The following is a 27,813-nucleotide window of genomic DNA, read 5'->3' on the forward strand; positions in this document are numbered from 1 at the left end:
TTCATAATACTTAATAATTCTCCATTTGACTATGAGCTATGAAGGTATTGCCTTTATAAGGATGCATTACTCAGCCTTCTGCAGATGAGAAGATATGAAGGGACACAAGCAAAAATATAGACACTTGCATTTAAGTTAATAACCATTAGAGTGAGGTGCTCATCCCAATCATTGCAACAGAAAATTAGATTATCCTAAGCTTCCTTTCTTTCCCCTTACTGTTTAAACCTAAAAAAAATCACAGGAATTTGCGTGTGTGCGTGTGCGTGTGTGTGTGATAAGAACACTTCACATGAAATCTACTCTCTTAACAAATTCTGAAGTACACAATGCCAGATTGTTAACTAGGTGCAGTATGTTTCACCAGAAATCTCCAGAACTAATTCATCTAGCATTACTGAAACTTAATACCCACTGAGCAACAACTCATTAAAAAAAAAGATGAAAACAAAAAACAAAGGGATACAAGAACATTCTGGAAGGTGCTGGATATGTATCTTATTTTGATTGTGGTCATGATATCAGAGGTGCTTGCATATGTCCAAACTCCTCAAATTATATATATTAAATATATGCAGTTCTTTGTATATCAATTATACCTTGATAAAGCTGTTTTAAAAAAAAATCAGTTAAAAATTATTTTCTTTTTCTACTGTTTTACTTTCTGTTTCTTTTCTTTTTTTTTTTTTTTTTAAGATTTTATTTATTCATTTGACAGAGAGAGAGCACAAGCAGGGGCAGCAGCAAGCAGAGGTAGAGGGAGAAGCCGCGGAGCAGGGAGCCTGACGCAGGGCTCGATCCCAGGAGCCCAGGATCATAACCCAAGCCAAAAGGCAGACATCCAACCGAGGCACCCAGGGGCCCCTACTTTTTGTTTCTATAAAGAAAAAGAAGGGACACACCTGAAGGAGTAACCAAGAAGATCAATGAAAGGAAAAAAACACAGAAGATAACTGAATGCTGAAATCAGTTAAAAAAAAAAAAAAAAAGAAAGAAAGAAAAGAAAAACAAAACAAAAACCCCAAATCCTTAGAGAGAAACAAGGGAAAAGAAAGCTTAATTTGGGATATTGCACGTGTTGAATGAAGACCCCCACAGCTCTTTGGAAAAATTCTGTGACAGAATTTTTTTAATTGTGGTTTGACCCACCCTGCCATTTAAGTAAGTGTTAACCTCCAGGTACAGTTCAGCAAGACGTGAGAAATAGTAAGATGAGGAGATGAAGCCACAAAAGTATTTAGAGAAAAGCAAAAATGCAATTAAACAGAAAGCTAGAAGTGTATGATAGAGAACTGGTGTGCTTAATGAAGCTACTTGATAATTGCCAAGATGTTCCAGGCACAAAGTGAGACACAGAGTGTAAACTATTTGGATGTTTACTAATTTGGCTCACATGGCAGGCAGGAAACTGTGTGTTCCTGCACCTACTGACTCTGAAACCATACTGATGTCACTTCCCAGAGAGTTGTTGTCAGCACCTTTCATCAAAGGCTTTCCTTGAACACTAGAAATGGGTCACATGTGTCCAAAATTTGTGAAAATTATAAACCAGAATTTGGATCCCCCAGGAGTGTGGCTATAGACCGGGAGACACCAAACACCAGGACCAGACTGTAAATATTAGAGACTCTGCAGGCCATACAGTCTCTGTCACAATTGCTTAACTTTGTCTTGTTGCGTGGAAGCAGATAAATACAATATGTACACAAATGGGTATATCTTGTGTTCCAATAAAGTTTATGAATGATGATGGAATTTTGAATTTCCTCTCATTTTCATATGTCACAAAAATTTATTTTTATTTTTTTAGTAATCGAAAAATGTAAAAATATTCTTAGCTTGCAGGCCATACAAAAATGGATGGCAGACTGGATTTGGTGCACTGTAGTCTGGTAACCTCTCATAAAAACTAACTCTACTTAGTGACAGAATAAAGGGATTGATTCTTCCTGCATGTATCCATATTCAAAGGTGTCAGCTTAGAGTTAGTTTATCTTGCCTGTAAGTCAGATTGGTCTGGACTACTATTCCTCAAGGAAAGCACAAGGCCAAAGTCATCTCTCTCCCTCTTCCTCCTTCTTTGTGCATATGAGTCTTTGTCTCTCTCTGAGGTCAGTCTCTATTCTATCTTTATATCTCTCTATAACCCCACCCCCCTCCCCCACACCATTTATCATCTCTTTCATTTCCACTCATCCCTCAGTTCCAACCAGTGATAACATAGTACAATTGAACAATATCTTGTAGACCTACATTTGCTAACATTTTTAAACGGTCAGAAAAATTTTAAAGGAATAATACTTTGTGTCATGGGAAAATTATATTAAATTCAAATTTCTGTGACCATCAGTAACATGTTTACTGTAACATGTAACATCTGGAAGTTACATTATAATGAATACGTTTTTATATAGAGTAAAAGAAAAAAGAGTTCTAAGAACTGGATAGTCCTGAGTTCAAGTTCAAGCCACATGAAATAAGGTAGTATACATAAATAATCAGTGCTAAGCAACACAACTAAATTTCAAAGCAATTTAAAAACACTTTTTAAGGAACATGAATTAAGTCCTATTTTAACTAAATCACTCAGCCAGCATTTAGGCCTGGTAATTGACACTGCTGAGATTCAAACTCAAGTTGGATTCTGGAAACTTTCTTCCCCTAGCAATGATGCACTGTAGTTCTCTATCAAGCCATTTTTTCTTGTGTAGGCAGTTCTAGAAATAATCACAGTAGAGAATGATTTCCTCATGGAGTAAAATCTCAGAAGAGGAAACTAGGTCTCAAAGACCTAAAATGAATTTCAGAACAATCCTCACAGCTTTCCCATGTACTGCCACAGGGAGTCTAAATGGGTATGAATGAAAAGAAGTATAATAATTACTTGGAGTTTTTTAAATCAGAAAAAAGGTAATGGTCAAGAAACAGTTTTAGGAAATGGACAAGACAGAAACCACAATATGAATGAGAGGACGAAGTCCTGGCTCTGAAGAGTCCAGGGAGCTGTGACAGTGGCGAGGGGGTCTTCTTGGCTCCTTTCAGTGGAGGCAACACCCCTTCCTCCATAGAGACCTTTATTACTGATCTTAGAAAAGCGAATAAATGAAATATCAAAAATCACAGAGCAAAATATAAAAACCTAAAAAACTGAAGACAATGAGGGGAAATTCAGTCTAGATCACTGTGGTAGACACAGAGATCGTCCACCTAGATCTTCAACTGCTCCAGCTATAAGCCCCTTCAGGATTTGCTACAGCTGCAGAGATCTAGGGCCAACCCTCCTTAGGGTTGTCCATATCAAATGACTGACCAGTACTTTGGTATTAAGGCCCAACCATTCTGGCCCAACTCTGGACAACTCTGATGGCCTGTGTTTGTTCCAGAGCTCCTTGCTAGGTTGGGAGAGGCTTTGTCAAGCCTTTCACATAATTCAATGTCGCCTTTGACCCAATTTTGTTTTCCTCCCTTCTCTTCCAAAGGAGTTGACTCCTAATAAATATCCTGCAGGCTACACCCCATCTTAGCATCTACGTCCAGTCATGCCAACCACCAAGAACTGAAACTGAAAGTGGTCTGAGAAAGCAAGTACGAGGAGGGGTTCTGGAGAGGGATCACTTGATGCCCAGCTGGCAAGGAGGACAGTCTCCCTGTGGCAGGTGGAACATCATCAGACCCTGTCACCCAAAGAGAGCACACTTTCTTCAAGGAGACACAGCAAAGGTCCTATGGAACCACTGGCTACAACAGGTGCCTCGGCACAATGGGACCAGGAGCAAAGGAAAGGAATCACCATCTTGGCAGAAGTAACTGACTGATTATCAAAGAGAGGTTAGACAGCTGTCACAAAGTGGCCACCAGGTACCCCTCCGGGGGAATTTTTTTTTTTTTTTTTGACAGAGAGAGAGACAGCCAGCGAGAGAGGGAACACAAGCAGGGGGAGTGGGAGAGGGAGTGGGAGAGGAAGAAGCAGGCTCCCAGCGGAGGAGTCTGATGTGGGGCTCAATCCCAGAACACCGGGATCATGCCCTGAGCCAAAGGCAGACGCTTAACGACTGAGCCACCCAAGCTCCCCCAGGGAATATTTGTTTTAATAAGTCTGTTGGGGTTAATGTAGAGCATGAAATCAGCCATAATACCTGGCTTGCTAAAATGTAATGTGGAGGCCGCTGAGGGCAGGGAAGGTTTCAGAGGAGGCTGTAGGCCTTTGGAATGCCAAGGCCTGTGTGACCACTCTGCCATCAGAATGCTGCAGGGAGTTGCCTTTCCGAAGCTTTCCCAGCCCAAACAGCGGCCCTGTGATCTAAGAGATGCAGGCATTGTCCCTTACGCTCTGCTCAGCAGAACTCGAAGAACATGCAAATTAGCATATTGTATCTTTCCTGTAAACAGATCCTCCCAGTTTCAGGAAGAACCCTCTTCATACATCATGTACTTGAGGAACAGTGATAAAGGATTTGCGATTATCTGGAAGGACCAATAAAAGCGAGCAATGAAGAGCAAAGGGTCTTCCCCTCTGAGCGCTGACCCCCTTGCCTTCTCCTCTCTTCCACAACAAAGTTTGGAGCAACGTTTCATCCTTTGGTACAGGGATTGCTGGTCATTCCCTGCACAAGTCAAGATGTTCCAAAGCACAAATAGAGAATTCCAAAATTGTATCTTACACGTATTTGAGCACTCATTCTTCAATTTGTTAAATTCCTACTTTGATTTTGTTGTGATTAATGTCATTGACTTCTCATTTGCAAGCTTTGTTTTCCATAATTATAATTAAATGAAAGTGTCAAAATCTGAAGTTTCACGGATTCCATTCATTGAATATTTGGTTAAAGTATTCCAACGGATGCTGTTTTTCAAAAAAAGCAACCAGAATTAAGGAGATTCAGTTACAGTAAATACGTTTCAATGCAACAAATTTCAATGTAGGTCACATGTGATGACTTTTAAAGTAATAGTTCTAAGGCTCAAAGTTTCTAAAATCTAACTGATGATGGGTAACAATGAAAAGCGTGCACACTGCTGAAGAATATTTAAATTTATTTGTGATTGTGATTAAATGTAACAAAAAATTTACTATCTTAACCTTGGTGGGTGTACAGTTGACTAGCGTGAAGTACATTCACAATGCTATGCAACAACTTAGAGAACTCTTTCATCTTACAAAATTAAAAGTTAATACCCATTGAATAACCTCCCCTTCTCCCCAGTCCCTGGCAACCACCGTCCTACTTTCTGTCTCTATTAATTTGACTATTCCAGGTAGCGCATGTAAGTGGAATCACACAGTATGTGTCTTCCTATGGCTGGCTTATTTTACTTCGCATAGTGTCCTCAAGGTTCATACGTGCTAAAGCATGTATCAGAATTTCCTTCCTTTTAAAGCTGAATAATATTCCATTATATGTATCTACTGTTAACCTTAAATATAAAACTGTCCGTTATTCTACCAGAAAAAAAAAAAATGGGTTTATTTGAGAACAGCAGAGAAGTGCAATTTGGGGCAAGCAAGCTATGGCAAAATCATAGGCAAGTCCAACAAACAAAGGAGAGAAAGATTATTTTTTAGGGAGAAATAAGAGAAAGTTGGGAGGGATTGTTTTGAATGAAAGCCCACTGGAGTTCAGGCTGATGACAGTTTCTCACTGGCTAGGGGTAGCTGACTCCTTGTAAGAGATATAATATACATCTTTCCCTGCTGAGGTCTGTACTTGATGATTCCTTCCTGTTTGATGATTGTTCTGGTGGGGTCTGTAACTGACAAGTCTTCCTGTAACTGATGTCAATGGTATGGCTCCTCCTAGCCTCCCAACTCCACTTCAGTAAGGTTTCCCTTTATTAATTTTCACAATACCACTAACAAAGACTCTCGCCTTCACCTAACTTTACTCAGGCTCCTTGGAGCCCTCTTCTCAAGTAGGCTTCAACCTTGGCCTCTGTCCTTGCTGAGGCTGCACAGCCCAGTCTTAGCAAGAATCCTGCTAAGCCAATATGGAGATAATATTCAACTCTTAATATCTGATCACTCTTGATATCTGGTTAAGTTCCTCATCCCCCACCCTGATATGTTAGCCTGCTTTCAGCATGAATCCTACTAAGTCTTAAGTTGGTTTAGCAAGAATACCCTCCTTTGATGCCTCCTCTTTCATAATTCACTGCCTACCTCACTCTGCTCATTGACAATAAATCCCCACTTGTCTTTATATTCCTGATTTCTTTCTCTATTGAAATACCCCTATTTCAACAGTCTTGAATTTAAGTCTCCATTACTGTTTCAACAAGTGTCAGAATAATTTTATCTTTAATATCACATTTTGTTTATCCACTCATCAGATGGACACTTGGGTTGCTTCTACCTTTTGACTGTTGCAAATAGCACTGCTATAAACATGAATGGACAAATATCTCTAAGACCTTGCTTTCAATTCTTAAGTATACCCACAAGTGGAATTGGATGACTGCCTGGTAATTTTTTATTCAGTTTTGTGAAAAAAACCCATACTATTTTCTAGAGTGACTACATAATTTTACATTCTGACCAAAAGTGCACAAGGGTGTCAATTTCTCCACATCTTTGCCAACATTTGTTACTTTCTGTTTTGTTTTGTTTTTTATTTGTTTCTTTGATTTTCAGAGCAGCCATCCTAATGGCTATGAGGTAGTAACTCTTTGTGGTTTGATTTATGTTTCCATAGAGTAGTGATGTTGATTATTTTGTCATGTCTTTTGTGGCCATTTGCTATCTTCTTTGGAAAAACGTGTTCAAGTCCTTTATACATTTTTTAATTGGGTTGTTTGCTTTTGATGTTGAGTTGTAGGAGTCCACTACATATTCTGGAACTTAACCCCTTATCAGATACATAATTTGTAAATATTTTCTCCCATTCCAGAGGCTACCTGCTCTATAGATTTTGTACTTTGATGCACACAAGTTTTTAACATTGACGTAGGTCAATGTATCTATTTTCACTTTTGTTGCTTGTGCTTTTGGTGTTATATCCAATAAATCATTGCCAAAACCAATGTCATGAAGTTTTTTCCCTGTGTTTCCTTCTAAGAGTTTGGTAGTGTAAGCTTTTATGTTCAGGTCTTTAATCCATTTTCAGTTAATTTTTGCATATGGTGCTTGGTAACGGTGCAACTTCATTCTTTTACAAGTAGATATTCAGTTTTCTTAGCACCATTTGTTGAAGGGATTGTTCTGTCCCCATTGAATAGTTTTATCATGTTTGTTGAAGATCATTCGACCATATATATGAGGGCTTATTTCTGGGCTTTCTATTCTATTCCATTGGTCTATATGTATGGTTTTTACCACTAACCATGCTATTTTGATTACTTTAGCTTGGTAATAATTTTTGAATTAAGAAGTGTAAGACCATCAACTTTATATTTTTTCAAGATTGTTTTGGCCTTTTGGGATCCCTTGAAGTTCCATATGAATTTTAAGGTAGATTCTGCAATCCCATTTGCAAAAAAAAAAAAAAAGTTAATGGGAATTTGATAGGGATTACAATAAATCTGCAAATTGTTTTGGGTGGTAAAGACACCTTAACAATATTAAGTCTCCCAATCCACCAGCACAGGATGTTTTTCCATTTATTTGTGTCTTCTTTAACTTAGTTAATATTTTGTGGTTTTCTGTATATGTATCTTTTGCCTTGTTGGTTAAGTTTACTCCTAGGTATTTTATTCCTTTTGATGCTTTGTAAATGAAAGTGTTTTTTTAATTTACTTTTCAGATTGTTCACTGTTAGTGAATAGTATGGTATACAGTATAAAGAAATGCAACTGACTTTGTGTATTGATTTTTTAATCCTACAACTTTGCTGAATTCTTTTATTAGTTCTAACAGGTTGTGGGGTTTTTTTTTTTGTTTGTTTTTTGCTTATTTGTTTTTGTATGTGTGGAATCTCTAGGGATTCCAACATATAAGATCATGTTGCTGCAAACAAATAATATTACTTTTTCCATTCCAATTTGGATTCATTTTTATTTCTTTGTTTTGCCTAATTGCTCTTTCCAGGATGTCCAGTACTATGTTGAAGAGAGTGGCAAAAGCAGACATCCTTGTCTTTTCCTGATCTTGAAGGAAGAACTTTCAGTCTTTCACCATTGAGTGTGATGTTAGCTGTGGGTTCTCATACATGGCCTTTATTCTCTTGAGGTAGTTTCCTTCTATGCCTAATTTGTTGAGTTTTTATAAAAGGTGTTGACTTTCACCAAATGCTTTTTCTGCATCAAATGAGATGATCATGTAGGCGGTTTTATCCCCCTTCCTTCAGTTAATGTGGTATATTACATTGATTGATTCCACTCTTTTCTTTCTGTCCCAAGGGAGGAGCTGGGAAATGGGTGCCATATTAGTTTCCCCTCCAATACTACTTATTAGGTTTCCCCAACCCAAACTCAAACATAGAAAGCCAGAAGGGTACTCCACTGAGAGATTGGTGTGCTTGTCAGAAGGGATACCGACATCAGGCTTTAATTATTAGCTAAGCTATAGAATTTCAAAGACCCATCCTATTCTGTTACTGGGTCAGAACATATTGAATGGGTTTTTTGCAAAATTTGACTAGCATCTTCAGTAAGGCAAAGGGATTTGGTGTTGGACACTCTCTTTGGAAAGCTTACATCTAAATCTGGCTGGAGCTGCTTAGAAATGCACTACAAAAAGCAAAGAGATTGAAGTCTTAACGTAGGCTTGACTAGACTTTTAAAAATATCTAGAAATGAAACTCTGTTTATATGTGAAAATGCCTGGAAAAGCTTTAGGTCAGTTCAAAAACAGATCCCCGACTTACAATGGTTCGACTTAAGATTTGACTTTACGATGGTATGCAATATGCATTCAGTAGAAACCATACTTCAAATTTTGACCTTTAATCTCTTCCCAGGGTAACAATATGCAGTACATACTCTATTGTGATGCTGGGCAGATGCAGTGATCCACAGCTCCCAGTCATGCAGCAATCATAAAGGTAAGCAACCAACATACTGATAACCATTATGTTCCCATACAACCACTGTGTTTTTCACTTTCATTGCAGTAGTCAATAAATTACATGAGACACTGAACACTATTATCAAATAGGCTTTGTGTTTTTAGATACTTTTGCCCAACTGTAGGCTAATGTTAAGTGTGCTGACCACATTTAAGATAGACTAGGCTAAGGTATGATGTTTGGTAGGCTGGTTTACTTGGTGAATTTTCTACTTACGATAGTTTCAATTTATGATGGGTTTATTGGGGGGTATGATGGGTTTATTGGGAGGTAACCCCACTGTAAGTCGAGGAAGATCTGTATTGGGCTGGGAAGGGGAGGGATGATGTAGCAAAGTGAGTGACAGGGAAGAAGTAAATTGATTTCTGTTTGTACTCCTAAGTCCAGCACTTCTAGAGTACTAGAGGTAGAGGTGTAAATACACTGAAAGATAACCAGGATGCACCCTCAACATTTTAAAAAAGGAGAGTTCATTTCATTTTGAAATTGTCATAGACAGCTTTGTGAAGGACGTAAGATTTTGGGATGTGGAGGTGGAGTGGGGCAGGGGCAACATTACAGATAAGGATAAATTAGAACAGTGAAAGGAAGAATGTTTAAGATTTTCCAAAGGAAAGTTAAGTACCTAGTGTGATGGACAGAGAAGCATTACATAGAATATAACATATTGAGAGACCTGGAAAAGTAGATTGGTGTATGATACTGAAGGTCTTCAGTTGAAGAGACTAGAATTTTGCTGGGGAGGGAGGCGGGGGTTAGGAGGAATAGCAGTGAAGTGTAATTCCCTGAACAGAACATGAGATGATCAAAGTAATGTTTTGGGATGTGTAATCTGACACGATGGAAGCCAAAGGGGGAAATGTGTCAGGAAACAACTTTAAGATTTCAGCTACATCACCTGCTCCCTCATCTTTGGGGTTTTCTTAAGCATTTCTCATGCAAAGATAACTTTACACCAAACTTGTTCATTTTTAGCCTACAGAAAAATGCATTAACCGTAAACCCAGAATTAGAACCCTGGTCATGTGACTCCCAAAACGCACATTATTGGCCACGATACAGTCAGTTCACAACCAGATCTATTATGAATACTCTTAAATCACTACCATTCCCCTTGTGATAGTGGGAAGAGGGGAGGATTCTGTAAATCATTAGGGACTTACTTTGTTTCACTTTATTTTCTGCTTTCATCTTACGATAATACTAACGTGATCTTTTTTTTTCAGTTATTTTTATTTTTATTTATTTTTTTATTATGTTAGTCACCATACAGTACATCCCCAGTTTTTGATGTAAAGTTCCATGATTCATTACTTGCGCATAATACCCAGTGCCCCATACAATACGTGCCCTCCTTAATACCCATTACCAGCCTATCCCATTTCGGGGGGGGGGGATGGGATAACATGATCTTAACTTAAGAAAATACTGCTGACTCATCAGGAGTCCAAGAAATTAATCTGCACAAATCTAAAGCAATCCAAAGTGAGAACCAGAATTTATATTGGTTCCCAAGCTAGAGCTATCTTTGATCATTTTATTCTTGTTTCTTAAGTGCTCTGTGTTTACTCTTCAGTGAGAAGTCCTCACAGAATACACTACATATATTTTGAGTATTGTCTTAACTAGGGTCCTTTGCCTTCACAGAATAAAATCGGCCATTCCAAGTACCATGAGCCCAAGAGTCAGGTTTCCATTTTATCTTTTTGTAAAACATAATGCTTTAAACTACGAAAACATGTATGAATGTACCACTGGAAGTGGGGGCCTTGCTGGGTCTCTTTGGACCATCCTCAGGTCAGGCTTATAAGCATCTATTGCTCATAAAGAGAGTGACTAGTCTTTTATTTTTTTCCCCATGTTAATCTTGCTTTAATGGCAACTGTCTTTACAGGGACCTGTTTAGCAGTTATGATTGTAAAATACTTGAATTGAGTTCTTTAGTCAAGAATTCTCTTTATGTTTGACAAACATAAATCTGTGATAAGATTACTGTACATAACCATACCTTGTAATTGTGGACATAACTTGCACTGGAACTTCTCTTACAATAAACTCACTTTAATATTTTTCTCATTTATACATTGTGCTCGACTCATGTTTTTTCATTTGGGAACATGTAAAATCATATGCATTTTAGTTTACAAAAAGAAGCGTGGCATTTTCTCCCTTCGATATGAAAACATTTATTAATGTTTGAATGGAGCTTTCAAAAGTCAAGCATATTTAATTTGAAACTTATGAATAAAAGATTTGCACTTGGGTTAAATTTTTCTCCAAGGCACCTGTGTCTTTCCTTTATTGATCATTATGTTGCACGAGAAAGCTGTGCTAATTCACTGTGTTGCTATTTTAATTAATGCTCAACTGAATTTATTCATTCAGAGATACAACACTAGCATCTCCAGGCATGGGTCAGTACTTTGAACTCTTTCTTCAGCATGCTCTTCTTTTTAGAGAGGACTTCATGTAAATGAGAACAAAAATCCCCTCAGTTTCAAGTCATAATCAATTTAAATAAATTATTTTAGAATCAATTTAGGCAAAGAGTTAAAGAAATAAGTTACATTCCACATTGAGGTTCAAGACTACCCAAGATTTTATCACAAAACTAATTCACAGTCTTCAACACTTCTTCCACATAGAAAGTATAAAATGTTGAGGAGTTAGAAGATTAAGGAGGAATTTTCGAGAAAGCCATTGGGATGCTCTAAGTCCTACTATCCCTGAGAGGTCAGGGATAGGAGTTCCTGCTCTTCACCTCATAACTAGAAGAAGGTTCTGATGAACTCCGGGCAACTTGGGAAACAGAATGGACTCACTTACGTCTCTTGCCTGACAAATATAAAGAGGGACAGGCTGACTAAAGAGGCCACTTGAAACAGCACCATGGAAACAGCAGTTTGGGAATCAATCGCATTGCCTAAGAAGATGAGCCCGAAGTAGCTGGTTCCCAGAGCAGACTATGCATGAGACAGTGACACAGTTTCCTTCTCCCACAGGTGTATAGGCAAGGGACCTTGGAAGATCCTCTGAAAACAAGAATTGTATTTTCTGCCACCCAAGCTTAGGAAAAAGTCATAAATGACCAGGCAATAACTTACTACCCTTGTCTGTTTAGAGAATTAGATGAGAGAGTTCCCAGTGAGGGGAAAATGGTCTCAAAAGAACCCAGGAAACTTCTCAATGAATGAATGAATAAGTCAACTTTTCAAACAGCTCCTAGACCTAGAGAGCACCAAACCCAGCTCATTCACATTACCTTTTGGAATGAAGGGATTTTCCCGCTCCTTGTATAGAGATATCCCTCCATTGCTGAAAATCTCCCAAGTTTCACTGGTCAGAAATTTGTAGAAAAATGTAAGTTCTGGTAGCTTAAAGAGAAGCACTCTGAGGAGCCCTGCCCCTGTTCCTGCACTCAATCAGCTTGAATCAGGCTCTAGCTAAGAGACGGAATGGGAAAACTGGCCTGCAAACGAAGTTTTAAGATTTCGATTATTATGATATAGTGGACAAATTAATGATTGGCTAGATACTCCTCTGTGGGAAGAAGTTACAAAGAACTTTTCATTATCTGAGAGTGAGCAGAAGATTCATGAGTCCGACTTTTTTATTCAGGTGGACACAAGAACCAGTCCCCAGAATTGGGTTTGAATGCACAGTAGGGGGTGTTGTTGCTAACAAGGGAGTCTTACTTATTTAACATAGTAGTTTCACTTCCTTCACAGCCTTCACGTGGCAAACACATGCTTGTTAAAAATCTTTAAATTTTCTACCAAGTGGTCAGTTCTTCATCTTCTTAAAGCTGTTCTGTAAACCCAAAGGGCCACGATTACTGAAAAGGTGATCTTGCCATCACCACTAAGATTATATTTACTATCGTCCTTGCTCCATCTGCTCAATGTTCTGTAATCTGGCTTCACCTCCCGCCATCTACATGGAATGTCTCTTTTCAAGATCACTTATGGCTTCTCTTCCTAGTTATTAAATGCAATGCAAAATGTACAAATCTTGTTTTAACACAGCTAAACTCCCCCTTCTTGCGTTCCTCTCTTCCCACGACAACCACGTCCATCTCTTATAGCTGTGTGCACTGGGACGTTATTCATTCTCACTAAGCCTTCATTTCCCTATATATAAAGCGAGAGCACAAGGGCATATCATTTGGCACAGAGTCTATTATGTAATAAGCACTCAACGTTAACTAGCCTCTACTACTTTGTCAGAATCATCCAGTCTCTCTCTCTGAGTCTCCACCTTAAACTCGATTCCTCATCCTACACATGAATACTTGTATTTCCTTGAGTTGCGTTATTTGGCTCTCTTCTTCGTGTAATGTCTATATTCAATGTATTTTATTTCTTTCATTTCCATACCTACAACTATCACCTATGTTCTTAAATTCACAAATTCAGGCTCACGTGTCTCTTCTAAACTGCAGATCCAAACATATAGCTGCTTATTGAAAATTTCTACTTGTTACCCAGTACCTCAAGCCCCACATTTCTAAAATCAAACGCTTCAACCATTCTCACCCTCTAATCCAATACGCACACCCACATGCACACACCTATACAGACACATGCACACATGCACACACCTATACAGACACACGCCCACATGCACACACCTATACAGACACACGCACACATGCACACACCTATACAGACGCACGCCCACATGTACACCTGTTTTTGGAGCTTCATTTCCTAGGTCGGTACTAACATAACAAACATCCTTGTCACTTACGCCAGAAATGATGAGTTCTCCTACATTTCTTTTTGTCCCTCATTTCCTATCCCAATTTGTCACTAAACACTGTAAACTCCGCCTCCCAAATATTTCTCAAAAAGTCAACATTTCTCCATTGCTGTTCTCATAATTAGGAAAAAATAAAGGCCAAAACACACACAGCTCTTTGTGATTTAGCTACTGCTCATCTCTTCTCTCATCACTTCTCTCCCTTACAGCTTCGTTGTCAGCTACATCCAACTATATCAGTTTCCTGAATGCATCAGATTTTTCTCTTCCTTTCTTGGCTTTGAATATTGTGTTCTCCCTGCCCAGCCTGCGACCATCTGAGTATATATTTGATCTAAAACAAGAACAAGGGTGCCTGGGTGGCACAACTGGTTAAGTGACCAACCCTGGGTTTTGGCTTGGGTAATGATTTTTGGGTCATGATCTCAGGGTCGTGAGATCAAGCCCCACATCTGGCTCCACACTCACCACAGAGTCTGCTTTAGATTCTCTTCTCCCTCAGCCCCTTTCCACACACCCCCTCCACGTGCGTGCACACATGCGCTCTCCCTCTCTCAAATAAATAAATCTCTTTAAAAAATAAAACAAGTACAAACAAGCTGAGCACCACTGACCACATTATCTCAACAACCGTAGCATGTTAAGTATCATCTCTTTTTAGAGAAGAGAAAAGAAGTTCAGAGTGGCTAAGTAACTTACACCTGTCCCTCAGCTAGAAGTTGTCAGAGCCACATCTGGAATTTTTTAGGGGCTAAGTAAATCGTTGGTTGCTTGGCTGGGTGGGTGGGTGAATCTTGGGAATTATTATTCCTATTATTTCTTTTATAAGGATATCAAAATAGAGAATCAAATATTTTGAGTAACTTATCCAAAATCCTGTATCTGATGCATAATAAGGCAGGGATTTAAATATTTTGTTATATTTGGTTGCCTTTTCCAAGTCTTCAGACAAAATGAAAAATTAATCATCATGGCACAAAATGACCACAATTTTGTTCAAACAGTTCTCTTCACCATTCTGAACTTGCCCTTTTCCCCACGTTTCACCAATGGACTTTTTCAAGATCCGAACAAAATACTACATCCTCCTGTATCAGAATCTCGTGATCTTCCAGTTTATCACTACAGTGATTCACACCTTTAAAATCCCATGACATTTCCAACCTAAATCATTAGGACTGAAACTTAATCTTAGAGACAGAGAGTACATGCGAGTGGGGGGAGGTGCAGAGGGAGAGAGAAAGAGGCAGAGGAGCAGACTCCCACTGAGCACAGAGCCTGATGCAGGCCTTGATCCCACAGCCCTGAGATCATAACCTGAGCCAAAATCAAGAGTCAGACACTTAACCAACTAAGCCACTCAGGCGCCCTCCCCCCCATTGTTTCTTTTTAAATCCTCTTTATATTATCTTTTATTAAGTATAAATTATAGAATAAAATTCATATTTTTTTGTATATAGCAGATTCTGAGTTTTGCAAATGCACAGTCATACTAAATCACCAAAATCAAAATACAGAAAAATTCCATGAATACAGAACACTCTCCCATTCCTGTGTCATCATTCTTCCCTCTTACCCCACCCAGCCTCTGACAGTAACTGATCCATTTTCGGGGTCTATAGCTTGGTATTTTCCAGGATGGATATACGTGGAACCACGCAGCATATGGCCTCTGAGAGCTGGCTTCCCTCACTTACTGTAACAGCTGAGCTTCACCCCCATCATGCGAGTGTCAGCAGTTGGTTCCTTGGCCTTGCTGAGCGGTGTTCCATAGTGTGATGGGCCAGTCTGTCCATCCATTCACCTGTCAATGGACAACAGTTATTTTCGGTTTTTGTCAATTATGAATAAAGTTAACAGAGATGTTTGCATATGATCGTTACATTAGAAAAGTACTTGTTTCACGTGGGTGAATTCCCAGAAAGGGATGGTAAGTGGATATTTATCCAATTACCAACTGTTTTCCACAGTTAATGTACAATTTTGCATTTTCAACAGCCAATTACGAGCATTCCAACTGCTCTGCACCCTCACCAACACAATGTATTATCAGTTACTAAAACCTCTGCCGTGTTAATAGTAGTATCTCATCATGCTTCTAATTTATATTTCCCTCATGACGAATGATGTCTGGCATTTTTGCATGTGGGTATGTGCCATCTGTATATCTTGTTTGGTAAAGTATCAGTTTAAAAATTTTTTCAAAAACATATTTCAATTATTGCTTGTCTTGAGTTCTACGTGTCCTTTATTTATCCTGGATACAAATTCCTTATCAGATGTGATATAAAATATTTTCTTTCAGTCTATGACTTCATCTTTTTAAAGATTACTTTGGGGGGGGGGAAGAGGGAGAGAGAGTCTTAAGTAGAATCTGCGCTGAGTGCAGAACCGGATGCGGGGCTCGATCTCACAACCCTGAGATCACGACCTGAGCTGAAACGAAGAGTCGGACACTGTTCCCAGGTACCCCTATGACTTGTATTTTTATTTTCCTAAAAGTGCCTTTCAAAGAGCAGCGGTTTTGAAATTCTCTATGTTGATAAATTCCAATGTATCATTTTTCTTCTTTTTTTATTGTATTCTTATGATCTAACCAAAGAAAGCTTTGCCTATCCAGGATCACAAAGATTCTTCTCCTATGTTATTTTCTAAAAATTTTACATTTTTACATTGCATTTTTAGGTATACGACCCATTCTGAGTCAAGGAGTTTTTGTTTTGCTTTTGGTATATGGATGTCCAATTGTTCCAGGATCGTTGTTGGAAAAGATGGTCATTTCAACTATGAATTGCCTTTACTCCTTTGTTAAAATTCCTTTGATCCTATACCTTGGGTCTACTTCTGGACTGTCTACTCTGTCCCTTTGATCTATGTATCTATAATTTTACCAACACCACACTGCTTTGAATACTGTAAAAATAAGTCTTAAAACAGTAAGTCTTAAAATTAGGTAGTTCAAGTACTCCAAAAATTTTTGAAAAATTCTATTCTATTCTAGTTCAACTTACTTTCCAACGTGCTTTGATAGTTTCATACTGCATCAAAGTATGAAAATCTAAAATACGAAAAGTGACAATCTTGCTATGAGGCCCTCAAAATACGTCTCTCTTCCATTAAGAGCATAATTATAAATATATTTGTCTTTCCATATAAACTTTAAAATCAGAATGTTGAGGGGCGCCTGACTGACACAGTCGGTTAAGCGTTCGACTCTTGGTTTTCAGCTCAGGTCTGATCTCAGGGTCCTGAGACAGAACTCTGTGTTGGGCTCCCCGCTCAGCAGGGAGTTCGCTTGAGTTTCTCTCTCCCTTTTCCTCTGCCCCTTCCCTCTGAAAGCTCCCTCTCTCTCACTCTCTCACTGAAATAAATCAATTTTTAAAAAAATAAATAAAATCAAAATGTTAATTTTTATAAAGTTTTTTTGTTGGATTTCAATTTAGATTGAGTTGAAGCAAATGATCAATTTAGAAATAAGTGACAGAAAGAGTGACTCTTCCAGAGGCACCTGGGTGGCTCAGTCAGTTAAGCATCTGCCTTTGGCTCAGGTCATGATCCCAGGGTCCTGGGATCCTGTCCTACATTGGGCTCCCTCCTCAGTGGGGAGCCTGCTTATCTCCCTCTGCCTGCTGATCCCTCTGATTGTGCCTGCTCTCTCTCTCTCTCTCTCTGACAAATAAATGAAATCTTAAAAAAAAAAAAAAAGTAATTCTTCCAATCCATGAATAATGCATATATTCATTCATTCAAATATTTCATTCATCACTGTTTTTTCAGTGTTCAGTGTACAGAACTTGCACACATTTTATTAAACATATCCCCAGTTATTTCATGCTTTGATGCTACTATAAATTGTTTAATTTCAAAATAAATAATTTTTAATATATAGAAACATTATTAGTTTCTGTACATTGACTTTATATCCTGCAACCATGCTAAACTCACTTTTTAGTTCCATTTTTTTTTGTAAATTCTTTGGTATTTTCTAAATAGATAATTATATTGTCTGAAAATAGAGACTTTTCTTTCTTCCTATTGGTATGAATTAATTTCTTTTTCATACCTCAGTTCACTGACTAGAACCTAGAGTATGATACTCATGAAAGTGTTAAGAGTGGGGAAATTTGTCTTGTTCTCTATGTTAATAGACAAGCATTTCGTTTTCCACCATTAAGAAGTTAGCTATCTTTTTGTATAGATGCCTTTTATCATGTCGAAGTTTCCTTCTGTTCCTCCTTAGCAAAGAGTTTTTATCATGAATGGATGCTGAATTTTGATAAATTTATTTTCTGCATCTTCTGGGAGGATCAAATGATTTTTCTTCTTTAGACTGTTGATGTGATAATTTATACTGATAAATTTTCAAATGCTGAACAATCACCACATTCCTAGGATAAGCTTCACTTTATCATATTTACACACACATATACATATATTATATTTACATATATTTCATATGTGAAAATTAAATTCTCATCTGCGAAGATTTAACACAGGGTAGCCTGTTCTGTTCCACCTTTAAATCAGCAGCTGGAACAAAGCAGTAGAGTTCAAGGTCACCAGTATGCTAATGACAAGTAGCCAGGTTCATGATGACACTAAAGAGATGGATACAGATTATGTAGAGTATTAATTACTGAGTCAAAAACATACAAGTATGAGAGAGAGAGAGAGAGAGAGAGAGAGAGAGAGAGATGATATTTTAAGGAAAAAAAAAAAAAAACCCTGGGGTTGTTCCTTGCATAGTAAACCTAATATACAAAAATATCTTATAAACTCCAACTTAAGAAAAAAAAAAAAACTTCAACTTAATTTCCAACGTGCTTTGATAGTTTTATACTGCATCAAAGTATGAAAATCTAAAATATGAAAAGTGACAATCTTGCTATGAGGCCCTCAAAATAGGTCTCTCTTCCATTAAGAGCATAATTATAAATATATTTATATTTTTATACCAATATACACTAAGAATTTAAAACCTATTCTATTTGGAAAACTCCAAATGTTTTTAAAACTATGAAACTGCCTTGTCAATTTTTGCCATTCTAACTGGCGTAAGGTGGTATCTCAATGTGGTTTTGATTTGAATTTCCCTGATGGCTAATGATTTTGAACATTTTTTCATGTGTCTGTTAGCCATTTGTATTTCTTTATTGGAAAAGTGTCTGTTCATATCTTCTGCCTATTTTTTGATTTGATTATTTGTTTCTCATGTATTGAGTTTGAGAAGTTCTTTGTAGATCTTGGATACCAGTCTTTTATCTGTAGTGTCATTTGCAAATATCTTCTCCCATTCCTTGGGCTGCCTCTTAGTTTTTTTGACTGTTTCCTTGGCTGTGCAGAAGCTTTTTATCTTGATGAAGTCCCACAAGTTCATTTTATCTTTTGTTTCTCTTGCCTTTGGAGATGTGTCATGAAAAAAGTTGCAGTGGCCGATCTCAAAGAGGTTGCAGCCTATGTTCTCCTCTATGATTTTGATCGATTTCTGTCTCACATCAAGGTCTTTCATCCATTTGGAGTTTATTATTGCGTATGGTGTGAGACAGTGGTCAAGTCTCATTCTTTTGCATATAGCTGTCCAATTTTCCCAGCACCATTTAATGAAGACACTGTTTTTTTTCCACTGGATGTTTTTTCCTGCTTTCTCAAAGATCGGTTGCCCAAAGAGCCGAAACAACAAATGTTGGAGAGGATGTAGAGAAAGGGGATCCCTCTTACAGTGTTGGTGGGAATGCAAGTTGGTACAGCCACTTTGGAAAACAGTCTGGAGGTCCCTTAAAAAGTTAAAAATTGAGCTACCCTATGATCCAGCAATTGCACTACTGGGTATTTACCCCAAAGATACAGACATAGTGAAGAGAAGGGCCATATGCACCCCAATGTTCATAGCAGCACTGTCCACAACAGCTAAATCGTGGAAGGAGCCAAGATGCCATTCAACAGATGACCGGATTAAGAAGATGTGGTCCATATATACAATGGAATATTACTCAGCCATCAGAAAGAATACCCAACATTTGCAGCAACATGGACGGGACTGGAGGAGATTATGCTAAGTGAAATAAGTCAAGCAGAGAAAGACAATTTTCATATGGTTTCACTCATTTATGGAACATAAGAAATAGCAGGAAGATCGGTAGGAGAAGGAAGGGAAGAAGGAAGGGGGGTAAACAGAAGGGGGAATGAACCATGAGAGACAATGGACTCTGGGAAACAAACAGAGGGCTTCAGAGGGGAGGGGGGTGGGGGACTGGGATAGGCCGGTGGTGGGTATTAAGGAGGGCACGTATTGCATGGAGTACTGGGTGTTATACGCAAATAATGAATCATGGAACACTACATCAAAAACTAAGGATATACTGTAAGGTGACTAACATAACATAATAAAAAATTATTATAAAAAAATTAAAAAAATAAAACTATGAAATTGTCTATATTTTATCAATTAACACATAATAAGACATCTAATCATTAAGAATTAAGTCAACATAGAATTTTACATAAATTTCATAAAATGTAATAAAGTTTAAAAATTGGGAAATAATCAGAAGAGAGTAACCGGGAGGTTAAAGAGAAATAACGTCAAAAAGGAACTAGGAGCATTGGTAATGTTTTCTAATACTAAATGACTTCTAGTTTGAAAGTAGATTTTATTTGTTCTAAGAATTAAAAATCAGTCTATAGCTAGGCAAGTGTTCTCTCCAGAAGTAGTGAATTCCTGCATCACTAGGATTGTTTATGCTTAGAATGCATGGCCACTTCCCAAGGATGATGTAGACAAGATTCAGGCATAGAGGTGAGAATCTGGAGGGAGAGAATAAAACTATCACATAAATGACCCACAGGCTGTATTTTATCTCCTCCATCTGGAGGCTATAGTTCCTGAAACAGACAGTAAAATTGCAACAGTCGTGCTCTGTTCTCTCGATTTCCCTGGCAACCATGAGCACAGTATACTCTCTCAAAGGTTACAACTGTTGGTGTATTCTCCCATGGGAACACCAGGGCTACCTTAAGGACTCTTCTGGGTCAAAACGCAAATGTGAATTTGTTCCTGCATTATATACAGTACGGACTGTTTAGATTGTTTAGAGGATGGTTTAGAAAGAGGATCTAAGGTCAAAGGAACCAAAGGAAACAGGATGCTCCCCCAATTACACTGTGCTCCCCCAATTACACTGCATCACGGCTAGCACATACCTGAGCCCTATATAAAATCAGAGCCCAGAATCAGCTCAACAATCCCCTCTTGCTTCTCTTCCTCTCAGACCAGAGCTCATGTTGAAAGCAAAGTGCTTTAATAGACTGAAGCCAGCCGGAGAGTAAGTCATATATGTGAGTCACTGGTCTATGAGAATTTAGACTATGAAAAACAAAAAAATATGACATGTTCGCTAGGAGATTTCCCTTCCGTAGATGGTCTTGGAGCCCTATGGAGAACCACAACTCCAGGTCACACCTTTCAGAAATTAGCACTTTTCAAAGTCCCACCTGTCTTAGGTCTCTGTCTGGGTCTATTGCTCTCCTGCTGCTGCCGGCATAAGTCTAGGCTACCCACTCCAGTGAATTTTCCTTGGCCTATTTGTGTAGTGCTTAGGGCCAGAATTGTTTGGTTTTTGTAACTTGCATTCCCTCTTAATGTTGAAATCTTTAAGAGTTGCCCCTCGCCTTAGAGAAATGTAAGAATGTAACATAACTTGTTGGTAACCCCAGTTGCCTTGACTCTGGCTGGTATATACAGAGAATGAGAGGGGAGCGAGTGGGACAGTGTTCTGTTGTGTTGTATTTTACAAAGGTTCTTTTTTCCTCTTGGTTAATAGGAAAATAGATATTCTGTAAATCTTCAGACTAGCTGTAGGCTTCATGTTTAATGAGGTAAAGGATATCCAATGGTTTTTCAAAGCACAGCACAGCTGGAAGAAAATAACCCAAGTATTAGCAATTTGCATGCTCTATATACAACTGGTGATATTTTTACTGAGTATTTAAACAATGCACTTAAAGCATAAGGTTTGAAACAAAGATAGACAGACTCACCGCTTTCTAAGTGTTTGTGGTCCTTACAGTGATCTGCATAAGCCTCTTAATAAGACAGAAATCCTATTTGACTGAACTGCCTCATTTCAGCAAAGACACCACATCACTCTGTAGCCATACTTTACAGGCTGCCACACAATTCCTTTATCTTTCCTCTCTTCTCTATCTGAAGAACGGAAAACTTCAAATGTGATTTGACCTACCTTAAAATCAACTTAATTGAGTAAACACCGTTGTACGAGAAGCTGCACAAGTCACGTTTTGCACCCTGCTTCTGAGGACATCATACTATTTAGGAGGAGAAGAAAATAAGCAAATAATTACTACAAGTTGACAAGTGACCATGTAAAAGGGAGGGTTTTATTCTGAAGGGTCAAGTAAAATTTCACAGAGGAGTCATGCCCAAGTTGGATTTTGAATGACAAATGGAAATTCCCTCCAATTGAAAAATGAAAGATATTTCGGAGGGAAAGATTATAGCTTTGTTCAGGAATCCACAAGTAGCTCAACAGGGCTGTCAGATAAATAAAGCATTGCTTGAGGGGATGGGATGGAGAACTGCTGGAGAGAAAACTGGACAGATGGATGAGGGAGAGATCAGGAAGGACTAATATGCAAGGCTAAGAAGCTTGGACTTCACTCCGTACAGAATTGGAGGCCTTCGTTGGATTTTAATCAGAGGAACAGTTTGATCAGATTTTATTTTAAAAAGAAAGATTAAATTGAGACAGGACTGGAGTGGAGGCTGGGAGGGTGGATAAGTGGAGGTGTACTAAAGAGGTAATTTGAGGGTTGAGGTTTTAAGACCAGTGATTGGAAATTGTGGCGGAGGGCGAGAAAGCTCACGGAAGTAGGAATGTGTGAGAGAAAGAGTCAAGGATAATTTCGAAACTTCAGAGATCTCCTATTTGGATTTTTCTCCCCAGAAACACTGTGCCTGACATCCCTGCTGCTCCAACTGTGGTCCAGGAAACTACTGGAAGCTCCGGCATCAACAAGAAGTATCTGGAAATGAAAATCACTGGTCTCCTTCTCAGAACATCTAGTGGCAACGTCTAGGAATCTTGCTCTCCGGTTGACTCTCACACATGCTGAAGTCTGAGAAGCACTGTTGCCCGTGATTAAAACCAACATCCTGCACATCCCTCCCAAGAAAATCCTCTTTCCTCTCGGCCGTCCCTGACATCTCCATTTCTCGTCGCACTCCTGCCTGAAGGCTAAAGGAAAGCAGCCTGTAAGCGTGGTGTCAGAATTCGTAAGTGAGCAACCTCTTCCCCATACTAACTGTGAGGCTATTCCCCATGGCAGTGGCAATGTAATGACAGTGCGAGGCGCTTCACAGTCCGCTTGGTGTCACTCCAATATGGTACGTGCCTACTTGTGAGTGCATTAGACAGAAGCACTCACAAAGAATGGACACTGCAGTACTTGAACTTGTGTCTATTTGCTCTCCACAGTTCTCATTTCGATACGACCAGTGACGGCAGTACCCCACTGTGACACCCTTTATTATAAACGCCTCCATTGTAAATAGTGCAGGAAGGAGAAGCTGAACTTCCAAGGCAATCGTGAAAGGATGGAAAACCTTGTTCCTAATTAGGCTCTTGAGTTTGAAAAACTCTATTCTTTTCATGAGAGGAAATACTTCAGACGGAGCATCAGGAGAAAGAGATGGTATATAAGAACTGAGAATGGGAGATTGACAGACTAAAGGGAACGTCCGATTTGCGGCATGTCTGAATAGCGGTTTTCAGCGTTCTGCCTCGGATTGTTTCACACTATCTACTATTCTTTCCCTCTTTCTCTCTCCCACAATTGCAGCGTTTCAAGTTGTAACTTTCTCAATTCATCTCCTTCCTCTCAATTTATTAATCTCTCTCTGTTTTCAATGAGAAATACTTTTAAAGGAGCACACTACTTTTTCCTTTTTCAAAGAAACATCCCAGTGAAATGAAAATGAAGATACCTGCAGAAAGAAAGGAAACAAGGGGGAAAGCATGGAAGACCACACTTAGAAAAAAGAGAATGAAAGCCCCCTGCTGGGCTCTTACACAAACTAGCAGAAGTGGCAGTCCTGGGAACGCAAGGCACAATAAAGGCAGAGTAATAACCTCCACTCACGAGCGGTGAAAGAAGAAAAAAATCCTACCCTTCCTGCGCCCGTGCAGGACCAACAGGACCACCTAGGAGGAATCAGAAGAGATGGGGCTCCCCCTTTCTTTCCACAGGAAAAAAAAGAGAGAGAGAGAGAATGCAAAAAATCTTGCAAATTATGTACATTCTAATATTACTGAAACTATTTCTATACGGATGTCTTGGAAACTCTCCACTCAGATGAGCGCTGCGTCCGGCACATTTGGTCCCGGAAGCATAGACTTATCCCAAAGGTGCTGCCACTGACTGACGCAGCTTGGGATACCTTCTCTGAGGACTGTGTTCAGGATACTATGTTCTTTCTCCTGCTCTGGAGTATTTTGGTGGGTGTGTGGGTTTGTGTGGTAGGGTGTATGTATTGTGTTTGTTTTATTCTTAAATAAATAAACCAGTACAGTGATGTGCAATACAGAGCCCATGGGGTTCTGAATTCTGAGAATCTGGCCCGAGGGGGGCTCTTCTACAACCAATTGGTACGAGTCCGGCACTCCTGCGATCAGGGGCAGTAAGTCAATCGCCACTGGGACCTTCTTTTTGTATTTCAGTCCCAACTCCAGAAGTTTCTTTATGGAATATACGGTTCCTGCCACACACCACCAGTCTTCCTTCCTTTCCAAGTATCTAGAGTGCTGGCTCATTAGCAACCCCCCCCACCCCGGTTAGATGCAACTTGGGTTTTGAACAAGAAACAGGCAGGATATTTCTACTTACTTTCTAGTAAACAGGCCCAAGGTGTTTGGTAGCATCGTATTTCTGGTTCACTATTCTGTTTTTAATCCATCTCTGTTGCTCTTGCAGTTAATGGAAATCCTAAATTTTAGCGGTCATGTATTTTTAGCCTTTGCCCCTTTTCTTTATAGGTAATTACTTCAGGTAGATAAAAGCACTGTGCATTCAGATTTTTTATTTCCTTATACTCGCATGTATATAGCATCTCTTTTTATAGGGTAAGCCATATTAAATATTGTTCTACCTCCCCGAGGCTAGGCAAACAGGTAGGAGTAATAAAAGTGCTTTTAAAAATTGTGCTTTTGTTTAATCTTTATTTGGATGTAACAAGCAGCTCCCTAAAGGCTAGAATTTTTGCATAGGCTGGGGCCGCCCTGGAGGCCTCCTTATATGTGCAGGAACGCTGCATCACGCATGCTCCTTCCGCTTAGTCCCACTAGAAAAAAAATCACTTGGCTTCTTCTTCTACTGGTGAGGGGAGTGCAGACCCTCGATCTCACCACCCTGAGAAAGAAAACCAAGACTCCCATGAGTTTAAATAAGACTTGAGAAGGGTAACTTGGCTGTTATTCTGGTAGGAAAATCAGGACACTCTCAGAAGTCAGACCATATGGACAGGGATATGGAAAAATTTAGCAACATGCCGTGTTCAAAGAAACATGAGATGGTGTTGAAATGTAGTGTGTGGATGACAGAGATGTGCGTACCAAATACAGCACACGAATTCAAAGTGCAGGAACAAACTGTAAAGCCCAAGACCAGGGGTTTCTCAAAGTATCAGAAGTACCTGGAATGACAGCTAAAAATGGAGATTTCTAGGCTTCGTCCCCGACTAATAAAATCACGAATCTCCTGGTAACAGCCTTTCTGAAGAGCTAGCCTAACGATTCTGAAGTGGGCTAAATCTGAAAAACCAGTATACAATCCATCTCAGGGTTTTAAAAGGCTAAATGAATCAGTATATTGCTTTTCAGGTTACTTTATAAATTAGATAAGCATTATGTTAACTTTGTTAACTTATGTTTTATTCTTTCTGGGTAGTTAGAGGAAATATCAGACTATGGAGAGGCTGTAAAAATAAAAATAATATATATGTTAATTTCTCTTAAGATACATTCCTAGAACTGTTTATAAAATGAAAATTCTAATTATTTTTTTTCCAGTCACTTTATTTCAAATGAATAGATTACTGGAATTCAGCAGCTATTAGAATAAAGTCAATTTCCTGATCATTATCAATTAGACTTGCATGCTTCAGGTTCAAAAACTTTTGGTGTTTCCCAGGCCATATCCCTAAGTTTAGTCAATTTTTAATACAAAATTCCTCTCTAATGGATATTGATTTTACCACACCATTATTTAGGCCAGACCATTATTACTACATTATACCTGAAAAGCTTCTTAGCTGCTTATTGAGTCCCCAAAATTCCACAGCATTTTCATCATTCCAACTAATTTGTACAAAGACCTACATTATACTCAATCTATTAAAGAAACCAATATGGGGTTTAACAACTGGAATGAAAGAAGAAAACGTGCGCTTATTTGTAGATGCTATGATTGTACACCGAGAAAACTCAGCAGGCATCACTGAAAAGCTATTACAACTAATAATTAAGGTCAGTAAGTTACCCGATAGCAAAGCAAATGTATAAAAATCAATAGCTTTCCTATAGAATAGGAAAAGGAACTTAGGAGAGATAATAATCATTCACAAAGTTATCATCTTTGCGGTGCAGGAGCAGTGCTAGGATCTTTGCAGAAGACTGAGGTCTATTCCCCGACCCAATCAGAAGTGTAACGAATGTTAACAGTATGGGGCCACCCCTCTGCATTCAAATTCCAACTGCCGCTCACTAGCTGTGTGACTTAAACACGACTATCCCAGCAGCCTGGATGGCTCAGTCCCTTAAGTATCTGATTCTTGATTTTGGCTCACGTCTTATCTCCGGGCTGTGGGGTCAGGCTCCATGCTCAGAAGGGAGTCTGCTTGAGATTCTTTCCCTCTGCCTCCCCCACCCCCCGCCACTGCTTGTGCTCTCGTTCTCTCTCAAATAAATAAATCCTTAAAATAATAATAAATAAATAAGCCTACGCTTGTTTCCTCATTTCTAAAATGGAATAATTTAAAAAACGCTTCACAGAGTTATTGTGAAGACTACATGGGTTTTATATGGATCCATATAGGCCGTGACTCTTTCTATATACATAGACACACACACACACACACAAGCACGCGCGCGCACACAATGGGCTATGATTATATAGGACTATATGGGAATTCACTTATAACACTATTTGGCACAAATGGAAAACACTGAATAAATTTCCGCTGTGATTACGTGGCATGTAACTTTCTGAAACAACATCAGTCTTGCGCAAGCACCTATTATACAGCATAACTTCAGAAATAACCAGGATTGAATCTGATGATTTAAGCTTCCTTCCAACCTTGAAATTCTATGGTTCACTGAAATTGTTACTTGGTATTTTTATTTCTCATCTCTTCTATGGTTTTGCTTAGTTTGAGGACTGGAGGTTTAACACTTATGTATTCATGTTCTCTCACCTATAACAAGTTAAATTGTAAAAGGGGATAGGGCACTTTTGGCTAAAAATGTGCAAAACAGGAGTCTGCTCTCTTTCCTCTTATAAAATGAATTGAGAATATGAAGGGCCTGGCTGACAGCGATGAGGAGGAGAGCTGAGGAACTAGGCTGCGACAGGCTTTGCTGAGCCAGCCTGGTTTCAAGGGCACTTAGAAAGGCACTGGGTTCTAATGCAAAGAATGTGGGCTCTGGTGACAAAGGGCAAAATTATAATCTAAACGCCTACATTTCCCATCTGGGGCAATTGAGTGGATCTCACTTAAATCCTCAGCCTCAGTTTCTTCATTTCTAAAATAAAAATCAATAGGAATCTGATTCCCAAGACTGTTGTGAGAATAAAATTAGGAGTTTGGCAAAAACAAAGTGCCTTGTGAATATCAAGAGTCAGGGGTTCCTTACTGCATGTAAATCTCTCTGTTTTCTAAAATGCAAAGCCTTCACAGGTATCATTATATCTGACATTATACCATTCCGGATTCTTTTGTAGGAGAGAAAGCAATCTCTTTCAGGCATCTTCAGCTGTT

At 38.8% G+C, this 27,813-nt stretch overlaps 1 long non-coding RNA gene across 2 annotated transcripts in view; it reads right to left on the reverse strand.

Moving 5' to 3' along the window:
• Positions 1-27,813, reverse strand: part of LOC148109602 (uncharacterized) — a 244,282-nt gene that overhangs the window by 20,288 nt on the left and 196,181 nt on the right. For both annotated transcript variants that reach the window (XR_015725581.1, XR_015725580.1), the window contains one exon: positions 15,458-15,564. This is a non-coding gene — a long non-coding RNA (uncharacterized LOC148109602). The remainder of the gene's footprint in view (positions 1-15,457; positions 15,565-27,813) is intronic.

Source organism: Ursus americanus, chromosome 8, assembly GCF_024610735.1.
Source record: "Ursus americanus isolate L20-20 chromosome 8, mUrsAme1.1.p, whole genome shotgun sequence".
Taxonomy (NCBI): Eukaryota; Metazoa; Chordata; class Mammalia; order Carnivora; family Ursidae; genus Ursus; species Ursus americanus.